At 36.8% G+C, this 23,900-nt stretch overlaps 1 protein-coding gene across 3 annotated transcripts in view; it reads left to right on the top strand.

Annotated features, from left to right (window-relative positions):
- Nucleotides 1-22,211, top strand: part of METTL8 (methyltransferase 8, methylcytidine) — a 46,808-nt gene extending 24,597 nt beyond the window's left edge. Inside the window, exons 11-12 of one of the 3 annotated variants that reach the window (XR_006018252.1) lie at nucleotides 1,924-2,048; nucleotides 15,546-22,211. The gene's annotated coding sequence lies outside the window, so the exon portion shown is untranslated. Of the gene's footprint in view, nucleotides 1-184; nucleotides 735-1,923; nucleotides 2,049-15,545 lie in introns of those variants that run through there. The other 2 variants (XR_006018254.1, XR_006018253.1) reach the window with 2 other exon arrangements.
- Nucleotides 22,212-23,900: the final 1,689 nt, after the last annotated feature.

Genomic DNA, 23,900 nt, shown 5'->3' with positions numbered 1-23,900 from the left:
ATGACGTTTATGTACAGGGACACTTGACCATGGTACTTACTGGTTTAGACCTTCCTTAGTTTTTAAGCAAACGTGAGACAGTTAAAAAGTAAAGAAAGTGACCAAGCTTTTTTCCAACACTAATTTTGAGGTATCTAGTCAATAACAATTGGCTCATATTAAAAAAATGTTGTCTTTTTCCCAGCAGAACCAAGGCAGGTGCTTGTGTGGTATTCACAAATCCACCAAATGTGAAGAGGACAGTCAAAATGCAGGCCTGATGAGGAGTGTCATCATACTGAGTAGGAACTCTCACAACACTAGGGAAAAGTTTATTGTCTTGGAAACTGTGCAGCTAATCTCCTGATTCTGCTGGTTAATAATGAATAAAAATTTATAACAAACAACCCCAGAATTTGTATTAAACACTGGTGGAAATCACTTAACATAAATTTTGCTACTTCGTTTTCATTTGTGGTGTAAACTTTATTCACTATTCCAGTGTGCTCTTTGATCTGTTGACCTATGGTTTGCTTCCTCTTTTTCCTGTGTGTAGTGGACAACTAAGCAGTTTCCCCAGGAGCTATATACACATATATTTGCAGTAAAGTTTGCTGGCTGAGTTATTGTTAGGATCGAAAAAAGAGTTTTATTTCCTTCTGTACAGATTGCTTTTTCTTTTTGTGTGAATGCAGTGAGTTGTATAGATGCTAAATTACAATGGTATTGGCTTTAATTTTAAATCATTTTAAGTCAAGTGTCAGAGAATCATAGAATGGTTTGGGTTGGAAGGAACCTTAAAGATCATCTAGTTTCAAGCCATCTGCTGCAGGCAGGGACACCTTCCACTAGACCAGGTTGCTCAAAGCACCATCCAGCCTGTCCTTGAATATGGGTATGATGTCTATGATATATGACATCATTTATAAACCATTTCTTCTCCATAGAGCATCTTCATAATGGGTGGTTGAACAACCTTGAAAATAAAACATGTATACATATTGCAAAAATATTAAACACTGCTATTGTTAATAATACAGGTCACTTTGCCTTTCAGTATATGTAAACTTCTCTCCACATTTGGAACAGTGATTGGACATGAAGATTTTTTTACATCAGTTATATACCAGTTCCCCTTCTCTTAAGAATCATCCAGAATCTGGACAAGCGTAAGTCTCCTCTATGCAGTTACGCTTTTTATGTAGTCAGTAAGAACTACATGAGTTGCCATGGGCATCTTAGCAGGTTCCTTGTTTTAGCTGTGTCTCCTGGCATACAGGAGGCCTGGACTGGGCTTTGAGCTGAGAAGGAAACTTTTCCATTGAGAGACCATCCTTCACCCTTTGCTAGTACTGAACAACTAAAAGGAGAACTTGCCTGATTTGAAAGGAAGAGCCATCCATGCAGGAGAGGAGAAAAATGAAGATGCATCTCAAAGGCAGGTGAGAGAGGGAGTGACTGTTTCCTCTGGAAACTAGGGTAAGAAGGAAGCTTGGATAAACTGACCAAGAAAAATGAGATGCGGAACAGGCAACTGAGGAACAGAACACTGTGGGCATGGTTTATAGAGAAGATTTGTCACAGGATACAGTGTGGCAGGGTGAGGACCTTGGGCCTAGAAATGAATGAGATGAAGTAGTGGAGGCGAGAAGAGAAAGGGGACTGTTCATCACAAAAATAGGGTGAAATCTGGGTAAACAAAGGCGTCGGTATAAGGATTGGAGGCAGAAAGACCTATCATCGAAGTTTTCATTCTCCCAAGTGGTAATGTATTTTCACGTCTTAGCAGAATATTACAGTATTTCTTTCATCCATATCTGCACAATGTATTTCAATATATTAAAAAGATGGAATGTTTAATTTGTTGTAGTTTGTGTGTGCTATGCACATGTTTTCAACAGTGCAGGCAAGTGTATGATATACCTGCTTTTGCTTTCTCCTTAGGGAACAATGTTTTTACCTTCTTTCAAGTAGAACCCTATAGTGACAGAAGCTACATTCCTAACCTCCTGGGAAGCAAATACCAGAGAATAACAGAAGCGTCTGTATCCTGATTGTGTTCAATCAAGGTAGAACAATTAAATTTACTTCATGTGTTCTGATGATGTCCCATTTAAATCTGGACGATATATGCAGATTATCACCACGAAGAGCCTCCGAATATCAGTTTCTGTTATGCTTGCATCTGTTCAACAGAACTTAAATGAATTTATATAAACTAGAAATAAAGCTTAAAGAAAAATAGCATAATAGGCTTCATCTGGGATTACAGCAATTTAGAGAAGGAATATGTTTTGTTATTTTAAAACACTTATGGTTGCAAAGGAGCTCTTATCCAAGAAGCTGAAAACTTAGCTTATTTGAGGTATAATGTATGTCAAGAATATTAAAGCTAATACTCATGTTCTGAAGCTTTGTATACTTAATGTTAGCCAAAGATACCTTATCAATTGTTGCTGTGAAAAAGGAGTTAGCAACAAGATAGTCTCATTTTCAAAGGGCATTTTATTGATCAGGTTGCTACAATTTTGAAGGGAGCTTGAAAGATTAAGAAAGCAAGTGAATTAGCTTAATAAGGCTAAAAGCCACAGATGACATATAGAATTTAGTAAATAATTAGATTAAGAATAATCTAGGCATTCCTGTGTTTTGATACTAAACTAAATTTTAAGTTCATTTAAAAAACAGACTTGATGTATGCTGCTATACAACAATTATAAAAACAACCAAAATGTTAAAATTTTTAAGCATGATGTAAAAATAGAATGCTCTACAGCTACTGCATAAATCCAGTCTAGTGTTCTCTGTAGTGTGTCCTGTTCAGCTAGAAGAAAAAGATGCAGTAAAAATAGTGACGTTTTTTCATGTCTCTAGGAATTTTCATATGAAGACAGCTCAGGGAATTGAATGATAGACAATGTGAGAATGGCATATAATGTTATGTTTTAGTATTTAGAGGGTCTAATTTATATCTTTACATGATACAAAAAGCAAGGTAAATTAGTCAAGTTGGCAGGCAACAAACCTTCATTGTATATATTTATGACCATGACCTATAAAAACAAGGAATCACAATGTTCACAAGGCTAAAATGTTGGTGAGTTACCAAAAACTGATTGTGTTAGATTTTTCCATTTTCATTTTTATATGTGTGAAAGGGGAATTTTGCATATTTACTGTTCAAGATTTTTTAATGCTTCCAATTTAAAAAAAACAAAGAAACAACAATCCTAAAACCTTTCTCATTACCTTTTGTAAGATCCTAACATTGCTCAACATTCAGCTCAACAGTAGAGCTGAAGAATATGCCTGAATACAAAATGGGTCTAGTAGACACAGTTACCAAATTAAGAAAAGATAGTGGGGGAAAAGGTAGAAAAATAGAGAACATATTAATTGGCATGACAACATGTAGTCCTGTAGCAATCACACAGCACTTTGTATTTTATATAGCATGACAAATGCAGTACAGTTTCTGAGAGAGCGGGAGAGAGACAACCGTAAGACACTTCCCTGTCACTTAAAACTGTAAACTGGTACGTGTACAAGCTAAAAGCCAAAGAATGAAAGCAATTGGTTTGCTATAAGAGTTACAATTGATTAATTATGCTTGGGTGAGACTGCCTCTTTTGGAGGGTTTCATTGCAAAGCCAACACTAATTTTTTCTTTCTTTAGTGGGCACACTATAGCTTCCATTTCCTTCTGAGGTAACAAGTGCTCTTTAATGGAGGAGTGCATCTTTGAACTTGAATAAAAGGGTTGTTGTGCAGCGTAGGATTTAGCAGATGGGCTTAGAGAACCCAAAGCTACCGCTAGACTTGTATTTTACATTAGGAAAAGCTTTGCCATTTTAAATGTCTCTGTTTGCTACGTTCCCTACTAAGCACAGTAGTCAGGTGTCGTTCTGAGGAATCGGGCAGCTTAGCTTCCAGTGACATTGATTACACTCAACCGGGAGAGCATGAGAAAGAGTAGTGGGTGAAGTGAAAAGGCAATGCGAGGCATTTCAGGGAAGAGATTTGCACTCTAGCACTTGCATGTGGGCGATAATCTCTCAGAGAAACAGTTCTTACTCTGAAGTGGAGCAGAGCTGAATCTTCTGTGCTCACTTCAGGTTTAATCTCCATCCCTGCAAACTACCAGTGCAGCCTGTAGTTAAACATGCATTTACTTAAAATGAGAGGAGAATAACAGTAGCGAGAAGCTGCATCTTTAGCATGGAGCTGTGATTTCGCAGAGAGACTCTGGCATGTTAATCCCTGGCATAAACGGGTGCAATTCTCAATGACAATGCTAAGCCTGTTTACACATGGGCTGAGCTAAACCCCAGGATGACAGACAATGCTGTTCAAAATCATTCATTTAATCCTTCTGAATTGTTGTGATCTAACAACCAGAGATGTTTGTATTAAGAAAAGATGATATGAAAAAGCCATGACAGTCACTGACCATTACTTTCTTGACATACAAATTATGACAAACATAGTCATTATCTTATTTTAGATAAACATTCTGTCTTTTTATTCAAGAGTGAATATTATAAAGAGTGAATTGAATAAATCCTCAGTGATAGTTACCAAACTCTGAAATAAGATCTGCTTTTAAAATCAGAAACAGTCTGAGCTAGCTTATACAAAGAAAGAAGAACAAAATCCTCCTGGTAGTAAGTCTGGATTTTGTTTTACTGAAGTTTATGAGGAATCAATATAATCAGCAAGAACCTTTGGTTTAGTTTCTGTTTCTTTTACATTATTTTAATAGCAAAAGAAAGCAGATGGAAAAGGAGGCTGCATGGTACACAGTCTACAAAACATGCAAGTATTATTATATCACAAGATATTTAAGCTTGTAAGATATACAAGATACTAAATCACTCTCTTTTTCTTGCATCAGTTGGCTTGAGGCAGAGTATCAGAAACAGTAAATATTTATTGTACTTTGAAACAATGTTAGTAAAAGGCCTCAGGGTTAAATCTGAAAGAAAAAACTAATCTTTGAATCTTTGATCCAAATTTTCTGACATCATTTATGTCAGTTTAAATCCAGAAGACTCTTAAAGTCTATAGAGCTTCTTCAAGATACTGACTAGCTGCTCACAACTGGAATCCAAGTTAATTGGTGCCTGTTTTGGTTTTGGTTGGGGTAGAGTTAATTTTCTTCACAGTGGTTGGTATGGTGCTGTTTTAGATTTGTGCTAAAAACAGATTGGTAATATAGAGATGTTTTTGTTATTGCTGAGCTGTGCTTGCACAGTGTCAAGGCATTTTCTGCTTCTTGTACTGCTTTGCCAGTGAGAAGGCTGGGGTGGGGTTGCACAAGGATTTGGGAGGGGACACAGGACAGCTGACACCAACTGACCAAAGGGATGTTACAGACCATACAGTGTCATGCTCAGCATATAAATCTGGGGAAAAAAGGAGGAAGGAGAGGACATTTGGAGATACGGTGTTTGTCTTCCCAAGTCACTGTTACGTGTGGTGGAGCCCTGGCTGTCCTGGAGATGGCTGAACACCTGCTGGGCCATGGGAGGTGGTGAATGAATTAATTTTTTAGCTTTGCCTGTGTGCACAGCTTTTGCTTTACCTATTGCACTGTCTTTATTTCAACCCATGAGTTCTCTTACCCTCCCGATTCTCTCCCCCACCCCACTAGAGGGAAGTGAGCGAGCGGCTTGGTGGTTCTTAGTTGCTGGCTGGGGTTAATCCATGACAGGGCCTAATACTAGTTGTAAAGATAAAATTGCAAACACCGAAGTACAAAAATACTTTGTTCACTACTCTTACTTTGTTTAAGGGCTGAAATTTGGTTTGGTCACATATGTGTTTATGTTTTTGTGTAGGATATTCAGAATATTTTGTCCTACAACATTCTGTAGTCGGTAATAAGTTTTATGAAACTTAATAACCAATCAGATAAGCATGATTGATTAAGATAAGTGATTTATAATAAAATCCTTAAGACACGTTTGTTGTTTTTCTCTCACATACTTGAGAAAGTTCCTGTAAGAAAGTATGCCTATTCTTAAACTTAAAAGACCTTTGAAGTCCAAAATAACAAAGTTTGTGAAGATAGGAAAAAAAACCAATAAGGGAAAAAATGTTTTTTTTTAATGCATTGTCAGAAAGTGAAAATGCATATTTATGTTTTCCTATGTTTTTACATTTCATAGACATTGTGTTATTTCATTACCAAAAGACTTTGCATAATGTGATTCGAAGGAAATACCAGTAAAGTAAATGCCAGTACAAAATATAATCTAAACTTATATATGCTTTGGGCTTCTATTTTTTTCCGATTGTTCATTCTCCTTTTTCTAAATTAGTCAATCAGATTAAAAAAGAAAGCAAACATACACTCTTTGGAAGTCACAGATAGTTGAAGGTAATGCAGGCAAATATTAGCTAAGTGTTTTTTCCAGTGGATTTTCCTTTCTTATGTGAGATCAAGAATAAGGCAGTCTTATCTGGTGTGTTACCAGCAATTTTTTTTTAGTAGAGGTATGCTGTATGTATGCTTCTGATAATTCATGTAATTTTTATATTCTTGTTTCCAGCTACACTACTTTCTGATTTATCTTAATAAAGCTTTTAGGGATTCTCAAGTGGAGTGTAAGTATTACTTACATATTTTAAGTATATGTTATCTAAGTATTACTGGTTGTATTCATAAAGTGAATAAATAAGAAGTTTGACATAAACATGTATGTGTAACCATGTGTAACTACATGAACAATGACAACTTCATGCCCAGCTTGTGTGGTGAGATCAGCAATGAACGTGCAAACTTTCCCCTAGGTAGCCTAGAGCAACCTTTTCTATCTCTCGAGAGAGTTTCAGTACTTCTTCTTTTAAAAATAAAACAAAACCACAACAAAACAGTTATTGCCAAAGATAAGCCTAATGGGCTTAGATTATATATATACATACATGTACATTTACATGTATATGTGTATGTATAAAAATAAAATGAGAGCCTAGAGAACATCAGCAGGCTGGGAGGTAGAGAAATGGAAATTGGCTGGCATCCAATTAAAGAAAGGTCCAGGCATGAGAAAAAAGGAATTCTTTAAATAGGCATTTAATGTAAGGTGAGAGAGAAAGATTGTTTGCTTAGAAGTTTTTCCTAAAACAAATGGTAGTATGGAATGAGAAGTTAAAGAAAAGCTAATAAGGGTCTTTCTATTCTTAATCTGCAAAAGTATACAAGCCATAACTTTCATGTTTGGACTTTTTAGGCACTTTTATGCAAGGGGCCTGCTGGGGATCCACATTCTTCTGCAGTCAGTATGGATGCTGAGTCATCAGGAAAGCTGGCTATTTGGTTTTTGGTTTCTAAATATAGAGGTGAACATTTAAAGCCCTAATCTGGGAACAGTGGACACTCGTATGCAGCTTTGGTGACATAAATGATTTCATTCTTAATAGGCTTGTATCAGAACCAAAGCTGTGCTTGTATTACACATACTCCTGAAAAACTGTGGTTTCCATGACAAAAAATTAATTAAAATTTAAAAATTATTAAAAGAAATATAGAAGAACAACAAGTTTCAGTCTTTGATAATCATCAGAACCCTCTCATAAAAGCTTGTGTATCTTTGCTATATGCAGAGGAGGTGGAACAAGTAGACTTTGGGGGAGGGAACATAACAGCAACCTAAATTAAGGAAGGAAGCTTAGGTTAAGCCTTAGAAGGGGTGAATTTTGCCTCTTTGATTGGGTTTTAGCTATTGTGTTCAGGGAATAAGGAGTGTGAGTTTGTGGGGGTCTGCCTGAAAATTGTCAGTTCGATGAATAATATTATCAGAGATTTATACTAGCATCACCTTTGCAGTTGCTGTACTATACTAACATTAGTACATAGGTTGGTATGGAGTTTTTTATTTCTGATGAAGTTCTGCACACTTGGTTTTTTTATTTGTATGGAAACTTTGCTAAAGTAGGACCTTTGATATTCAAAGTGCTGTGACAGAATCAGAACAGGCATTTTCACTTTCACTTAAGACGAATTTGTATAATTCAGTATTATATACTAGGACCTCATTCTTGTTAAAGCAAGGTTTTACACTGGTGGTTCAGTGTTTTATTTTGACAGCAATTTGTGCCTCCTGCATAGATCCTAGCTGAAGAGGTACTTGCTGAATGCTTTGCCACCTGAAAATGTGGGGCAGGGAGGGAGAAATCTTGCCTGGTCAGCAATAATGTCAGTTTGGCTAAGCACGTACACTGCCAGCAGCGGCGTCGCGCCTCTGGCAGGGCAGACCTCAGCCACTGACTCACCCCTGGCTCTCTCTGCACAAATCTCTGCTCTCTGCAGAGCATGTGCAGCACAGGTGCCATCTCCCCATCCAGCTACCAAGGTCTTCCAGGAAAGCGAGTTCTTGAACAAGCTGTGAGGTCCCATGGGTATTGTTCTGGCAGGCCAGGTATGGCCCAGGGGCACTCCAGTGCCTGGCTCTGCTTTGAGTAAAGCACATGCTTCATTATTTAGATTGCTTACAGTCAAGTAGGTAAAACTCCTTGTAACTCTGAATTAAGGCAAGAATATCTAATAAGTGGATGGCAGCAGAGGAAAGACTGTTTTGAGGAAAAATACTTTTTTTCTTTAAACCTTGTGTCAAACTTTCATCCTGAGTATGCACAGTATGTTTCAAGAGCCATTTTTTGTAGGTGAAATAGCTGGGAATGGAACTCTTTAACAGGATGTAAAAAACCTGTAGCTGTGTTAAGTGACAAAGCTCTGGCCATTGCATCCAACATGCAGTGCTTTTGTACAGTGGCAATTCATGTGCAGCTGATTCATCCGTCAAAAAAACAACCGTTACCTTACTGTAAGATGTGAGCTTCAAAATGAGGCTGTGCCCTCATTTTCTGTGAGAACTTGAAACATGCAAAGTTTGAGGTTTTAAAAATGAGTCGGCCATGTGTGAGTTTTAAAGCCACAACAAATTAGGAGCTCATTAAAATTTGAAAATAGTTGAATTTTATCAGTTTCCTTCCAGCTGGTGTAAGACTAAGACAGATGATTTTACAAAAAAAGGCAGTTTCTTGACAATATTATAGCAGCATGATGAGAAGAATCTTTTTTTGATTGAACTAGGGCAGAGGACTCTTCTAACACTTGTGCTACAAGGTCTGGCCCTAGCCATAAACATCTTGTCTGTTGCTCTCATGGAGTTTCTCAGCAGCATGTAGGTGGAGTCAAGGTCTCTGGACTCCAGAAGATAAATGCCTAAGATGTGACCTACAAGTGTATTTCTGCTGCCTGTGGTAGATATAAAGAAACCACAAAAGTCCAAATTGATTTTTCCAATAGTAGAAAAATCAGGAAATGTTTATTATCCAACCCACTTCCTAACATGTTCTTTGGGGAACATTGAATCCTTCTTTCAATTATGCATGATATGCTGAAGGTATTAATTTGGGACTTAATTACTGGTTTTTATTATAATTATTTTGGGTGCTGTCTTTCCACAGACTGAAAACCATGATACATCTCTTTTTCATAATTTCACTTTTTGCTGTTACTTGTCTATTTTCTACCTACAACATTTGAAATACTAGTGATTTTTTGCGTGCTACCATTAATATATAACAGATGAGGCGTTGATACAATTGAAAAAATACAGAATACAGGTGAGATGAGACAGAGATATGGAATGAATTATTGATTGTCTAAAATATAGCCACAATTCCAGCTGAAACTCTTAACATTGTGTGACCAGATATTATGTCTCATTTGAATCTTATGTGAAAAAATTTCCATTTTGCATGGAAAATGCAAAATATTTACTGTATTTACAAAACTGCTCGTGCTTCTTTCTCCAGTTTCACTCATCCATGTTAATTCTGACAATGCTGCCATATGACTTGTGGTGAAATTAAATTAAAAAAATAAAAAAAAGCAAGTTGGGTGTAGAAGATACACTTGTGAATTTCTCAAATGAATGTGCCTTGCCACAAAGGGCCCACAGCAGCTTATTGGCCCGTGACTATCATTATACACAAATATTGTCCCTCTTGTGAGAACACTTCTAGTATGACACTTACGGTATAATATGACATGTTTTCTTTCATGTGATTCCTAGGGTGACTCTGCCTCAAATTTGATACAACAAATATTGTTCTGACCCTCAGGAAACAAGTAAAAGTTCCACCACAGAGTTCACTTCAGACAAGCTCTCATCGTAAAGAAATTTCATAGTCAGATCTAGAACTACTTTGCATACCTATTCAGGGATCTGTTGACACTTTGATGAGTGTAATATCAAGAGTTGTTCTGGGATATTGATATTTTTGATTTTATACTTCCAGATAGAAAAATGTAGAATCTTTTCCCAAAATGAAAAGGAAAGAAAAAATGCTGCAATTTGAGTATATCTGTACATTGCTGTGTTGTCAGACCTGTTTTTTAAATTAGTTTTTAAGTTTTTCTAAGAAGTGCTTTAAAAAAATACTGATACTGGTGTTCAGCAGTCACAAAACAGAAGCAGTCCCATACAGAAAAGGCCCATAACAGAAGCAGCAGAATGACTTAATATGAAAAATTTTTTGAAAGGAAACTAAGGTATTCTGCATTCTCATTTATTAGACAGGGAGAGAGAACTGAAGAGTAACCTTTAAGGAACTCAAATTGCACCTGAATAATTTGCATTTAGAAAGGATGTTCCTTTCGTGTTCAATTGGTTTATTGAATCCGTGCTAGATTCCTGTAAATGCTACACAGGCTTTGCATCTCCAGTATTTTGCCTAAATGAAAGACTAACCTTTGGAATCTGGCTTGGCTATATTACATTTATGTTTAGTCTAACAGAGGTGAAGAAAGCCATTGAACTGAGTGGCACAAATTCTCTTGGTCCTTTAGAAGCAGCTTTAACAACAATCTCACTTGGATGTTCAGTGACAGGATTTAACATTATTCCTATACATAGGAACATCCTTCTACTTGAAACAGCCTTCACAAATTCATGTTTCAGTAATCTACAAGGGCAGAGTGTGGTGCTGAAGGAGGAAAAGCTGAATATACTTTTCATTCCTGTGAGGAATTAAAAAGAAGGCAAGTGCTTTGAGTGGTGAGCAAGTCTGCCTTCATTTTGATTCTACTGGTCTGCCATAAAGAAACTTGAAACAATGCTTATTTTACTGAAGAAAAACATTTTGAAAATTATTATCTTAAGGAGCTGTGGGGTTGGTGTGAATGTGGACCGAGGTAATTTTGTTCCTTTAGTATGCAGTATATGTTGACAGTAAATTTTTCCTGCAGACAGTGGTTATAAGAAGCTTTGCCTTGGGGGTTACACAAAAAACTGTATTAGAAGTATAAGAGAAATCTTGCCTTGTATGTGGAACTTCTTAGTAATACACTTATTTAAGTCTCCTTCTGTTTCAGCATTTGTGTGTAGATCTCTCAGGTATCTTGTACAGTCTTTATGGACAAGGTAGTATATTTAACAAGGTGCCTGAGACTTGTAATATTTTGGAATTTGTTTGTGATTTTTATGCAAAAGCAAAATCATCTTGAAATCAGACAGGAATCTAATTAGAGAATTGCACTCAGGAAGTGCTTTGTGGAAAAATACCCAAATTGGTAATGGGGATTAGGTATTTCATATTCTATCTAAGATACCCAGCATTAGACACATCAGATTGTAAATAGCATTTTTGAGTTTATTCCTAGCAATAAGTACTTCTTTGTATTAACGCAGGGTGATAGTTTGGTTCTGACCCTAAAAAGCAAGAAAAAGCTAGTATCTTTGTGGCATTGCACTCACACTCTGTTTAGGGGAACTTAGCAGTAACAGTGCTATTGCTCTTTCACCTGGAGTCTGGGATGTCCTGAGTTATTCTGAATGTGTGCTAGCCTCAGTTATTGGTGCCCTGGTCCCCAGATGGATTTTTTTCTTTCACTTCTCTGCACCATTCCTTGTCAAAAAGGTTACTCTTACCCTTTACCACATGAAGGTAGAAGGGCTAGAGTTTGGAATGAGAGTACTGAAAAGTGAAAGCTTCTATAATAGAGGAATCATAACTTTTTTCAAAAAAATCCCTATGTAATCTTTGCTTTCATATTGTTGAATCCCATGGCAAGAAACTATCCAGTAAACACTTTGCCATTGCTAAACATCAGGACCAAATAACAAGATCCATGGATAAGATAACCACCATAATAAAGGTTGACTAAAGCTGTATATAAACAAAGGCTTCTCAGACAACCTGGATATTTTGTATGTGTCCCATCAGCAAAAAAAGGCATGGCATGGCTGCAATCCTTGAGTTCAGTACAGCTGCTAAGCTGTAATTGGTTATGAAGCTGTATGAGAAATTATCCCATCCTGGTGAATAATCATCTCATCTCACTCATTGTTAACTCATTGCTTGCTCATGGTTGGGTTAGAGTGAGAGTGATATGGTAGCATGCACAGCAGTAAGTTTGGCACCTAAGACTTGCAGCTAAGACAGAAGAGTGCTGTGTATTCTCAGAGATGGAGGATACAGCCCATCTGTCTTCTGTTCTTTGCTCTACCTGTTCAAAGAATAATAAATTGGTATCAGTATTCTGCTCTATTTTCTCTAGGCACTCCAAGAATGAGATTTGGCGTACTTAAGAGATCTACTAAAGCTCAGAAATAAAACATAGGTCATCTAGAACAATGGATCCTTCCTCAGTAAGAGCAAAGCTTGACCATGACCGTTTTCTTTGGAAACAATTTACCTCTGTCTCAGAAACTACCAATAAGGAACATAAGTATCCATATTTGTGTGCATGTGTGTGTAAAGCAAAATAAAAGTTCAAAAACAAAGCAAGTTGACTTGCTTCTTCCCATGTCCACATAGAATCAGAATCATAGAACTACACAGATAGCAATTGTGTTGCTTTATGCATGCCTGAGGTGTGATCAGGAAACTATAGAAATACACAAAAAATAGAATGGGAAAAAGAAACTAATGTGCAGAAATGTCTTGCTGCTATTTTGTTTGCCTCTAAATGCTGTTGTAAAATAAATATGTGCAATTGACCATCTATTATCCTTTATCCATAAGGATCTAAAACCTCAATTTGGAACAAGTTTTACAGCGTACTTCATAACTTCTTTGGATTTTTTAAAACTTTTTAATAACTTGGCATATGAATTTATGAGTGTACTGTGGTACTGTCATCAAAAAGAAGATCAAAATAATGACTAGAATAAGTGAAAAGGAGATAGAACTGGCACAAAATCTGTATGGAACAAAGAAGTTACCTTTATTATTCAAAGTACAACTCCTGTTGGGAACTTGCGTAGATATCATATAAATCATGATGGAATAGGTCCTCTAATGAAGGACCATTATGATGGCAAGCAGGTAGTCTCCATTGGAAATGAAAAGCTAGGCACAATTATACTGGTTGTTAGCGTGCAAGCAGCTAAAAGAGCCCTGTATGTTATTAGGCACTTGCCCTTACTACCTGAAGTGGAATTGTCTGATAGGAAAATTGGGTGGGACTTTCCATGGAAAAAAATGCAAATTGTGTACAAAGTTGTCTGTATGAGTCTTATGACTGATTTTAGTGGCTTAAGGTAAAGTTTTCTTGGCAATGAAAGAAGTATTTTGGCTCTTCCTGAGGTCTGTAAGCTTTATTAAGCACATGCATGACAAGTAATCTGATAGCAAACTGTTTTCTTTGCCTCCCTAGGACCCTTAAACGTTGACTGAATCCCTTCATCTGAGACAGGCATTGCTTTCACTGTTGTTTCTGTGACAGATGAATGTGAATGGTGAATCTATCTTTGGAAAGCAGATGATGAGATGCATTGTCTTTTAGTGGTCAAGTCTGATAGACATCCTTATTTATGTGTCAGTATTGAGTCTTATAAAAGATTTTTTCAAAAGTGAAAATAAGTTTTCCTGAGAGAGAAAGATAAGAAATAAAGGATTAGTATATCTCTCCATACAATAACTGCTACTGTGAAATTCTAGCCCTTTTTCTAATGCTAGGTTAAAAGTTGGAACTTGTTAAAGGCCTATGATTCTAATGAGAGATTTGCTCCTGACTTTGGGATGATCACAGTTTTACTCCTATGGTGGAGCTGGGCTTTCCTAGGAAAGCTAATGTATAAAATACAGCCTCTGCCAGCACATCATCAATGCAACATGATGGGAAGAAGGTAACACTGAATGACTTCCATAGCCAATAATAGCTGCTGTGAGCATCCTGTCAATCAGTGTATTAATGTTAGTTACCAGCTTGATTAATGACATGGAAACACTTGCTCTTTCTCTGAATAGTGTCTGAGTGCCTCCTGCCAGAGCAATGGAGATCACCTTCTGCTGAGCTTATACATATATGCAGGAATAGAGCCATTATGGGTGTTTCAGTGCATTGTGTAATATCCTCTTCCAAATTAAGGAGGCTCTGAGATATCATTCAGTTTATCCCTGCCTGTATTTGTTTGCACACTTAAAACTGGCTGACTCTCAGACCAAGTGGTGCCTTGTAGCTTTAAACTCAGCAGTGGCTGTAGTCTGTGTTAGGGAATTTTTCTGTCTCTATAAAAGACAAACCAAGGCTCATACTAAAGATGGCCCTGGAATTTCTTTGCAATGATCCTCCCTGAGAAACTTCAAGTCTCTTGATTGCAAATAGGAAATGCTTGAAGAAATGTGTGTATATGACAGAGTGAGCTTGAGAAGGCAAGAAAAGGATTTCATTGAATAATTTCCAAAAAATAAAGTGAAAAAGAATTATTTATATCAAACCAGAAGGAAACAGAGCAGTAGCATGCGGGGATAGAGTCCTTTTACTGTCTGAAAGTACTGAAAGTTTTACTCAAGACTGGGCAAAGTTCTGCATTGTGGTATTAGATGTCAACATCCTGAGATACTCAGCTTGGCACAGTGACACCACTCCATTGCCTCATTTCATGCTAGTATGTTTCAGGCTGTGTGCTGAATATGTCCAGAACTTGGCTTTTTATTCTGTGTGCAATAGATTAAATTTTCCTATTTTGACAGGTAATATCTTTAGCAGTGTGCTCTGAAATGCCTTAGGAATTCAAGCTGTCCCTTAATCAATGCTGCAGACAATGCAGTTTTGTTTTTTTTTTCTCTAATGTATGAACTATGACAGTAGATTCATCCTGGCATACATCTGTCAGACCAGACTGAAAGCATTCAGTTAGCATTACCAGCACAGGGCCAACAAATAGGAGACAATCTAAAAAAGGGGGATTGAAATATAACATAGCTGGGAAATATAAGATATCTCAAAATAAGATCATAATGGAGGATATAAATTGCACAGGAATCCAGACAGCAACAGGACATCCTCAAAATATGCTACAGTATCTGCATACTGATACTGACTTTTACAAATATGCAACAAATTGGGATTGTTTGTGAAATGAACAGCTATGGGTCAAGATGTAACATAACAGAAAAAACAACTTTGCAAATATAAATATTTATTATTAGTGGACAGTAACTGCTTCCTACTAAAATTGGCAAGAATTATAAACCCTTTTAGTACTCATTGGAGAATTAGAAGGCTGATGAGAGAGTGTAGCAAAAAAAAATCTTGTGCCTTCTAGAAAAATCAGCAAAGCTAACATTGCCAGACCATAATGAAGAATACTCCAGTGTACTGAGAGCTACTGGGCTGCAGATCCACCACTAAAAATCTCCGGTGCTTGATGCTGAACCAAGAAAAGAAAAATACAAAATGAAAAATCCTGCACTGGCTGAAGGACATGCAGAATTCTTTCCCATCTGTACTTTTGGTGATTGTTAATACTTGTGTGAAACACTGCTGGACTGCCATAGAGCAAATTACAAGCAAGAGATGAATGTGTCTGGTTTGATCTTTGAGCTTCTTTGATATGATGCAGGTAAGAGTTAATGTCATCTCTACATATTGTGGCATGTTTAACATCTGCTGTTCCTTTCTGGGTTTGTTTGCAGTTTCAGTCCTTAGCTTATGACCTTTCCTTTTTTTAATTTAGCCATTGATTACAGCCCAGAACATGTGATTCATTTGAACTGCAAAATCCCTGTTTCTTATGGTACTAATAAGCATTGTGCCGACTGAAAGCTGTAGCAGAAGAGAAAGGGAGGAGGCCTAACAGGCTTGACACTGTCTTTTGTCGGTGTTGCAGCAAGGGGAGAAGGAAATATGTATAGGAATTGTCTTATCATCATGCACACATACACATGTACATAAGCTTTTTTTATTTGTTTATCTAATCTCTTGGATGCTTTTTCAATGCCTGTCTTAACCCTTTGTTCTTGAAGTAAGCAAGGAAAAACTATATGACAGGCATTTAATTTTTTTCTTTCTCAAGAGCAGCTAGGGTCCCTTGTGCTGAGAAGAAAATGGGACTGTGTGGAAAGCTAAATTTCAATTAACACATCAAAGGGCAGTTTGTGGTGTTTTGCCTATAGCTAGGGTTTAACTGAGTTGCAGGACTCTGGGAATTTTGTGTTTTCCTATAGGCTCACTTACTGCATTCTTACCTCTCCTACTTTTCTGCTCTTCCTCTGCTTCTCTGAAGGGGACAAATGAAAGCAGTATAATCTTGTTGAATATGGTTCTTGCTGATGAATTAGATGAACAGCTGCTGCGAACAGTCTAGGAATACAATTTGGTGAAAAAAAGAGATGAGATCCAAACAAATTCCCTTATTATGCCATTCATTCTATATGCAGAATTATACCAGATTGGTGGAAAAACGGGAGGGCCTAAAATTCAATTTCACTTGAAGCTGGTGTAAAAAGAAGCAATTCTACATACATCGCAGCCACAAAAACATATATTTATAAGCACAGGCTTTTACTTTGTAGGTAGAAACTGCACAGCTGTATACATTTGATTTTCTACATGCATAAGAACTTATTTTACAGGCACAACTATTGTACTTTCTTCTCAATATTTCCTAAACAGTTATGCTAATGAACTAATTATGTAGTTCATATCTTTTCTTTGTGCTTTAAACCAGGTTGGGAAGGGGGAGAAAACCCTACATTTTGGCATGCAGGACAATCAAAAATCCAATCCAGAAAATGGAGAAGTCATTGGTGTGTCAGTGTTCCTGCAATATCCTGAATGTGCACATTTTTGCATTGTAAAAATCCAGCATGCAATTGTGTGTTAAGATTGGAAATTAAAGCTAATCTCCTCAGTTGCCTTATGAATGTTATACACAAAATGAAGCAATAGCATTTTGCCTTTTTGTCTTGGTACTTTAGTGAATTCTTTCACAGTTGTTTTTCACCTAGCAGAGTCTGGGAAATACACAAAGAATTAAACACACCGTCTACAGAAATGGGAGAGCCAAATGGAAGAGAATTACATTGATCTTGGATCAATTAACATTTAGCGTAGTTCTAACAATTCACATATTTTGGAACGGTTGATGGGGATCTTGGTAATCTAGGCCTGCTAAAGCCTTTGGCCACACATCCATATTTTGAACCAGATGTCTGTGGTTTACTGACTTGTTTCCTTTCATCCCACTGCAGGCCAGTAGTAGGAGCTGGATTCTTTTCTTGGTTGGTGGGTTTAAAACAAATTGAAAGCTTCTTATGCTACGTACATTTTGTAAACGACAAGCTTGGTCTGAAAATATAACCATTTTAGAGTTTTAGGCAAGTAATTTTAAAGAATTTAAAATGTTATTCTGGAACAAAATTTTTTTCATGCTTAGAAAATTGGAAGAAGCCTTCCTGGTAGATACAAAAAATGGAAAAACAAATATGTAGTTTTTAAAATTGACTCTTAGAAATAATCTAAAAGTTTAACAGTAGTCATGAAGACTTCAACATAAATGATATTTTGGTTTCTTTAAAAGGGATCACATTAGTTCTCAGGATGGAAGTGTCACGAGATCAATTGTAACTATACCTTGACACTCTGTGCCTCTATGCATGTGCATAGCTTGATATTATCTAAGTATCAGTAACAGTGATACCTAAAGCTACCGAGGGTAAACACAGGTTTCTGATGACAGCATCTTAAGTACAGGAGAAAAGCTCCTGTGTGGTTATGTTTATAATACCATCATATCCCCGATGTGCTGACAGAGCTTCATTGACAGTTCTCCTATGAGCTGTTTTTCTGTATTTCATGTATCACTTCTCTTTCTTGATGAAAATCATTGATATTTCTTCACTTTAAATAAAGACACCACGAATTAACATCATAATAACTTTTAGTAGCCTGGTTATTTTAAAGGAATTCAAAATCTCAGTTTGACTTCTTAATGGTTGTAAAAGGTATGTTTTGGACAATAGAACTGTATTTTAACAAATAATGTAATTAATAAAGAATAACTCTTTGATACATGTATGTTTAAAAAATGTTAAAGCTAGTTTGTTTTTTTGGGGTTTTTTTCTGAATGATTTTTTATTTTATGTGGAGGTTTGCTATGCTTTACTAAGGCCTTGGGTCCCCAGTTGTAACAGTTGTACTGCTTAATCTGTAGCAGCCAAGTTAAATGAAACAGGTTCTCCAGTCATGAAATCATTACGGGGGGGAAAAAAAAGGAGGTCCAGTCCATCCCTGTTGTGGCAGGAAGTGGGTAACTAGGTCATCCCTGACAGATGTTTGTATAGGCTGCTGTTAAAAACCACAAATGAAGGGGATTCCACAACCTCATAAATTTATTCCATCTAATTTAGACTTTAGGTTGAAAGGATTTTTTTTGCTGTAGTTTCATTTTTTACATCTAGTCTACTCCGATGCAAATTAAGCAATTACTTGTTTTAATTCAGGTGTGTACAAAGATCTGTTGACCATGACTTTCTGTATGCAACCTTTTATGCATTTTCCTCCCAGTCTTCTTTTTCTGAGAAAGCCAAGCCTCATTTCTTCAACCTTTCCTTGTGAGTCATATTCTCAAAATATCATTCTTGTTGATTTCATTTCAACTTCATCCAAATTGTTGAAATTGTTCTTGGAGTGCATTGCCCAAAATTGCACAGAATGCTCCAGCTGAGACCTCAGCAGCACTGAAGATTGCAAGATAATTAGGTCCTGCATCTCACATGCTGCACACTTCCTACTACATCTTGGAATGTGAAATGCCTTTCTGCAACATCATCATGCTGACTCATATTTAGTTTGAAATCCACTTGAACCTTCCTAGCCTTCTTTGCAATCCTGTTGCCTTGTTAAAGCATCCTCAGGTTATATTAATATACTGTGTTTTATTTTTGTCAATTTCCCTCTGTCTAGTATGAGTTTATTGCAGTTGTACTGTTTCTCACATAATCTAAATATTTTGCATTCTGATCTGCTTTCCTGTGTTTGCAACCCCCTTCCAGACTTTTTGCAAATGATACAAGTTTACTCCCTTTCCTGTTTTCCAAACTGTTCAATGAAAAATTGAAGAGCATAGGACGGATGAGAAGTCCCTGAAGGATGTTGCTGCCATTCTGCCCTACTCTGTCAGGGAACCATTAAATAAATACTTTTTGGGAGAAATACTTCATAACTTGTGTATCAACAATTACTTGAATTTGTCTACACCATTTTTTGTATTGCAGGCAAAATTAGAGAGGACATAACTAAAGGCTTTTTTAAAGTACAGATACGCCATTTACTGCTTCCTTCTTGTTCAATAGGCCTGCTGCCCTTTCTAAGAAGGAAATTGGAGAGGTTTGACACAGTAATGATTCTAAGATTACATTTTAAAATCTTACTACATAATTGTTTTCTATCATATTGTTATCTTCATGCCTGTACACTAACTGCCTAATAACCTCTGACAGTAGCTCTCAGAGATGCATGGTTATTTATGAAAGTTAGGCCAATGCAATTTTTTTTCCTAAGACAGGCATTATTTTCCTCATTTCTAGTCTCCTAGGACCTCCCTTGCACTTCATGAATTTTCAAAAAAACCCAAACCAAAACAAAAACCTCTCCACAACACCCTCCCCTGCTCCCATCCCAGAATCATCATACAGAGATTATTTTATCTTTTAAGTGCTCCAGGGTAATTTTTAGCACATTTTCCTGTGGACACACAGTTTATATGATCCCACATATGACCAGTCAGAACACACCATGCCTTTTGAACTTGTTGCTCACTCTCCAACTGAACGGGACTGAGTAGTTGTGATCTCAGAGATACCACATTTCTACAGATTTTGTGAAAATAAGCAGGTAAATAGAGAGTTTTCCATGGCAACAAGGAATTCAGTGTAAATGAAACCCTGATATCAGGCATTGGAAAACCCATAGAAGAATGTTATGAATATTTCAGCTGTAAACTTCAGTCATACTTTTTCCTCTGGGCTAATGCAAACAGGAGACACAGGGCTACAGGGATGCTGGCTTTATCCACTGCTTTCTGAACTACATGTTTAAGTCAGCAGGATTGGAAACTGGCATTCCTTAATATTGCTTAACACATTCCTTCCCTTTTCTGGTCCATGTGTCTTAGACATTTCTTAAAATTAATTGCTTTGCATGTCTGACACTAAGATATTTTGTAGACACATTAGGCAAATAAGAGCACTGAATATACGTCTTCTCTGTGTCACATTATTTGCTATCTTTACTTAGATACTGGATTTGAACTTTTCTTTGTCTCCCTTAGTTTGTGTGTGTGTAACCTTTTATTGGCTTTTAGGTCCTTTCCTAGATTAACTCATTTATCCTCTTAGCCTTCACCATTTGTTCCTTGTGTGAGTTTACTATTCCTTTAAACCCATTTTTAGTCATTGGTTCTCGTTTTCACTCTTTTGCATGATTGCTTCCTGTTTTTTAGTTAACCAAATAGCTCCTGATGAAGCCTCGCTGCTCTCTTTCAGTGCTTACTTTACATCAGGGTAGTCTGCTCTTGTGCCTTTAATACACTTCTTTCAGTAACTGATGTATCTCCTATGCTCTATTTCCTTATTAATTTCTTCCGAAAGATCTACCCACCCATTCAATCCGTAAGCCAAGAAAAATCCACTTTTGGTAGCCCATACTCTTTCTGTCACTCTATGCTTTCTTTGGCATCATTAATTTTATTGTTTTGTGATCAGTTTCGTGTTTATATCTTCCACCTTTTTCTCATTAGGAAGTATTAACTGATGAGCTAACTATGCAAAATAGCCTTTTCTCTCTTATCCCCTCAACTGTCTGAAATCTCAGTACTCTGAAAGAAAGATTGCTCCAAATCTGCTGACTATGGGGCTGTTATCTTTTTTTGGATCTATGCTTGGACAGAACAAGGGATAGGACACTGAACTGAGTGGCTGTCAGAACAGTTGGAGAAAAGCAGCTCCCCTATTCCCAGCACAGGGGGCATTGCAGAATGATGCAGCAGACCAGCTCACCTAGAGCTGGAAGGGAACAGAGGCAGAGAATTTGTAATTAGAATACTGTTATTTTAGTATATAATATTTAATCATCTTCCAGGCTTAATGTTGATGTTTTGTGGCCAAACAAAGAAGGCCTTATTCAACAATTACAAAAAACCCTGAACCCCTTAAACTGGTAAGACTCTTGCCTGAAAAAAACATCAAGACACGCCCCATTGCTATTGGAAACCACATACAGGCATGGCTCTCTGCAAACACTGTCTGCCTCTCATGGCTTAAAATCAAAGGCAACAAAATAAGCTCCAGGCAAGACAGATACTTCAGGAAAGAAGATATAAGGTGTAAAGAGTGAGACAGAACTATGAAAGATGTGTGGAAAAGCATGAGCTTAAAAAAACATGGAGAGGAAGCCTGACAGATAAGAGGGGCCTGTTTACCTGAGAGCAGCATTGTAAAAGGAATAGTCTGAGTGTAGGAAAAATTGCAGGGAAGAGCAGACAAGTAGATTGCAAGGGACATGGGAAGAAAAGTAATATAATAAAATGAAAACAGACAGGTGGGGAAAAAAAGTGAGTGTAGCATCCATCAAGATGATTTCTTTTATTTCTTCATTGGGGAACATTTAAAACCAAATTATTTTTTATTAAAATGACTTAAACAAGAAGATTGTAAAACTCTCCTTGATTCTGACTAGAATGTAGCTAACAATCAAAGTAGCTAGAGTTGAAGTCAAAAGGAACATTTCTATGGCAAAACCCCCCCACAAATTCCATTAAATTTTTGTGTTTGGTTTGACAGGAAGCTGTTTGCGGGCTTCATGGAGATTTGGAGCAAAAATCATTACAGCAGAGGTGGATCACTGGATCAGACTAATGGTGATGATATTAAAGGTATAATAAATGCTGTTTATGACAATCACATAGATTATAAAAATAGATTTGTGTTTACATAGTGTTTGTGTCTATTTCTTAAATGTAAGCTTAATGTGATAACATTGTTTTCCTTTTAGCCTCTCTGCATCTTGATATGCTGGTAGGGAAGATACTCTTGTATATTATTTATGTAAGGTTTTGTTACCTTTCAACTCAGAGTTGCCAGCAATATTAATACCAATATTAAAAATATTATAAAGCATGTAGTGCAGTATATGGCTCAAGGAGACAGCTCTAATTCAGTGAGCCTCAAAATTGATTTAATGGAGATCAAAATCACGTTTTCCTATAAAAGTGTTATTGCACTAAACCAGTTTTAGAAAACTTTAACTAAACTTTAAAATTAATGTTAGTACAATTGCAACATTTCTATTTGCTCATAAATAGAAATGCTTTGTGAGAAACAGGTGCAGAAGCTGTTCCAATCTGAGACGGCGTTCTATCACAGCAATGCACTTGCTGTCACAGTCACATGGCATTTTACCTTGTGCCAAAACTGCATTCTGAGTCTTCTGACCTACAGAACACAGACTGGGAGATACTAGTCATTATTCCAACCCAGACTGGCCAGGAGCTTGTTGGTCTGATACAGGGAGGGTCCATACATGTGCTCAGCTGCGTTAGGAGAAGGAAGGACAGAGTGTTTGAGCTACAAACTTCCAGCATTCACCAAGACAGAAGACAGTACTTTTTTCTATTATGTTTTCACAGCATATTACATTACATCTAACCTAGAAATGTCATAAATACATAATTTTGATGATGAAATAATTTAGGCATTTTCTACACAAGCTGCTGCACCAGTGTGTCTATTTAGTTGTAAGATTATTTTTCTACTATGCTAGTTAAATCAGATTGGCTGCTGGTGTTGGCATAGCTATAGGATGTGTGTAGGTCTTTCTACATATGGGATAGGTGAATACATGTGGATACATATTTTTATGTATAAAATTCATAAATATTGAGAAATATACAGTGAGGCATACTGTAATAGCTTATGCTTTAAGAAATACCAGTACGGGTCTATTACCCAGTGCCAGGCTGACAGGGAACTAACAAAGAATTTGAAACTTCTGTTTCACTGGCATTACAAATAATTGAGGGGATAAACCAAAGGATACTAAGTCTTGGTTGCTCTACTGTCTTGCGCCAAGTCCAAGATGATGGAAGAAAGTTATAGGCAAAATAGATGCCAAAAGCATCAGAAGTAAAGACCCTAATGCTATCTGAGTCCTAACGTTTCCCTGATTTGTAGCTGATAGAGACTGATTTCAGTTTGGAAGCATATAGTTTACTACTTTTCCAAGGATATTGTAATTTCTCATAACTCTTGACTTTCATTCCTAAAAGTACCAGCCTGCTAAATCAAGTTCCTCTTCTATCTCTACTTCTTCCAATAATCTCGTGAATTTGAGGCCTTTCTTCTAATTACTGATTTAATTTTAAAACGGTCTTATTTGGAACCTATTTGTGAACATACATTATTCATATAATCAGTTACCTGGTGTGGTCAGTTGCTACGCCTTGGTATTGCAGTATCTGCTGCTTGCATGAAACCTAAGCCAGCTAATAGCAAATTGACTTTGGTGGGAAAAAGAGAAGTAAGATATATGCAGTTATTAAGAGCATGTATTATTTGATATTATTAGATACATATCTTTCATGAAGACACCAAACTGTATTTGGTGCCTGTCAACAGTGAAG

The sequence above is a fragment of the Corvus kubaryi genome, unplaced genomic scaffold (genome assembly GCF_017639235.1).
Source record: "Corvus kubaryi isolate FWS band 111438036 unplaced genomic scaffold, C.kubaryi_AGA036_p1.0 37396, whole genome shotgun sequence".
Classification (NCBI taxonomy): Eukaryota; Metazoa; Chordata; class Aves; order Passeriformes; family Corvidae; genus Corvus; species Corvus kubaryi.
Note: the sequence above shows the minus strand (reverse complement) of the source record. Positions and strands in the feature narration are given on the sequence as shown.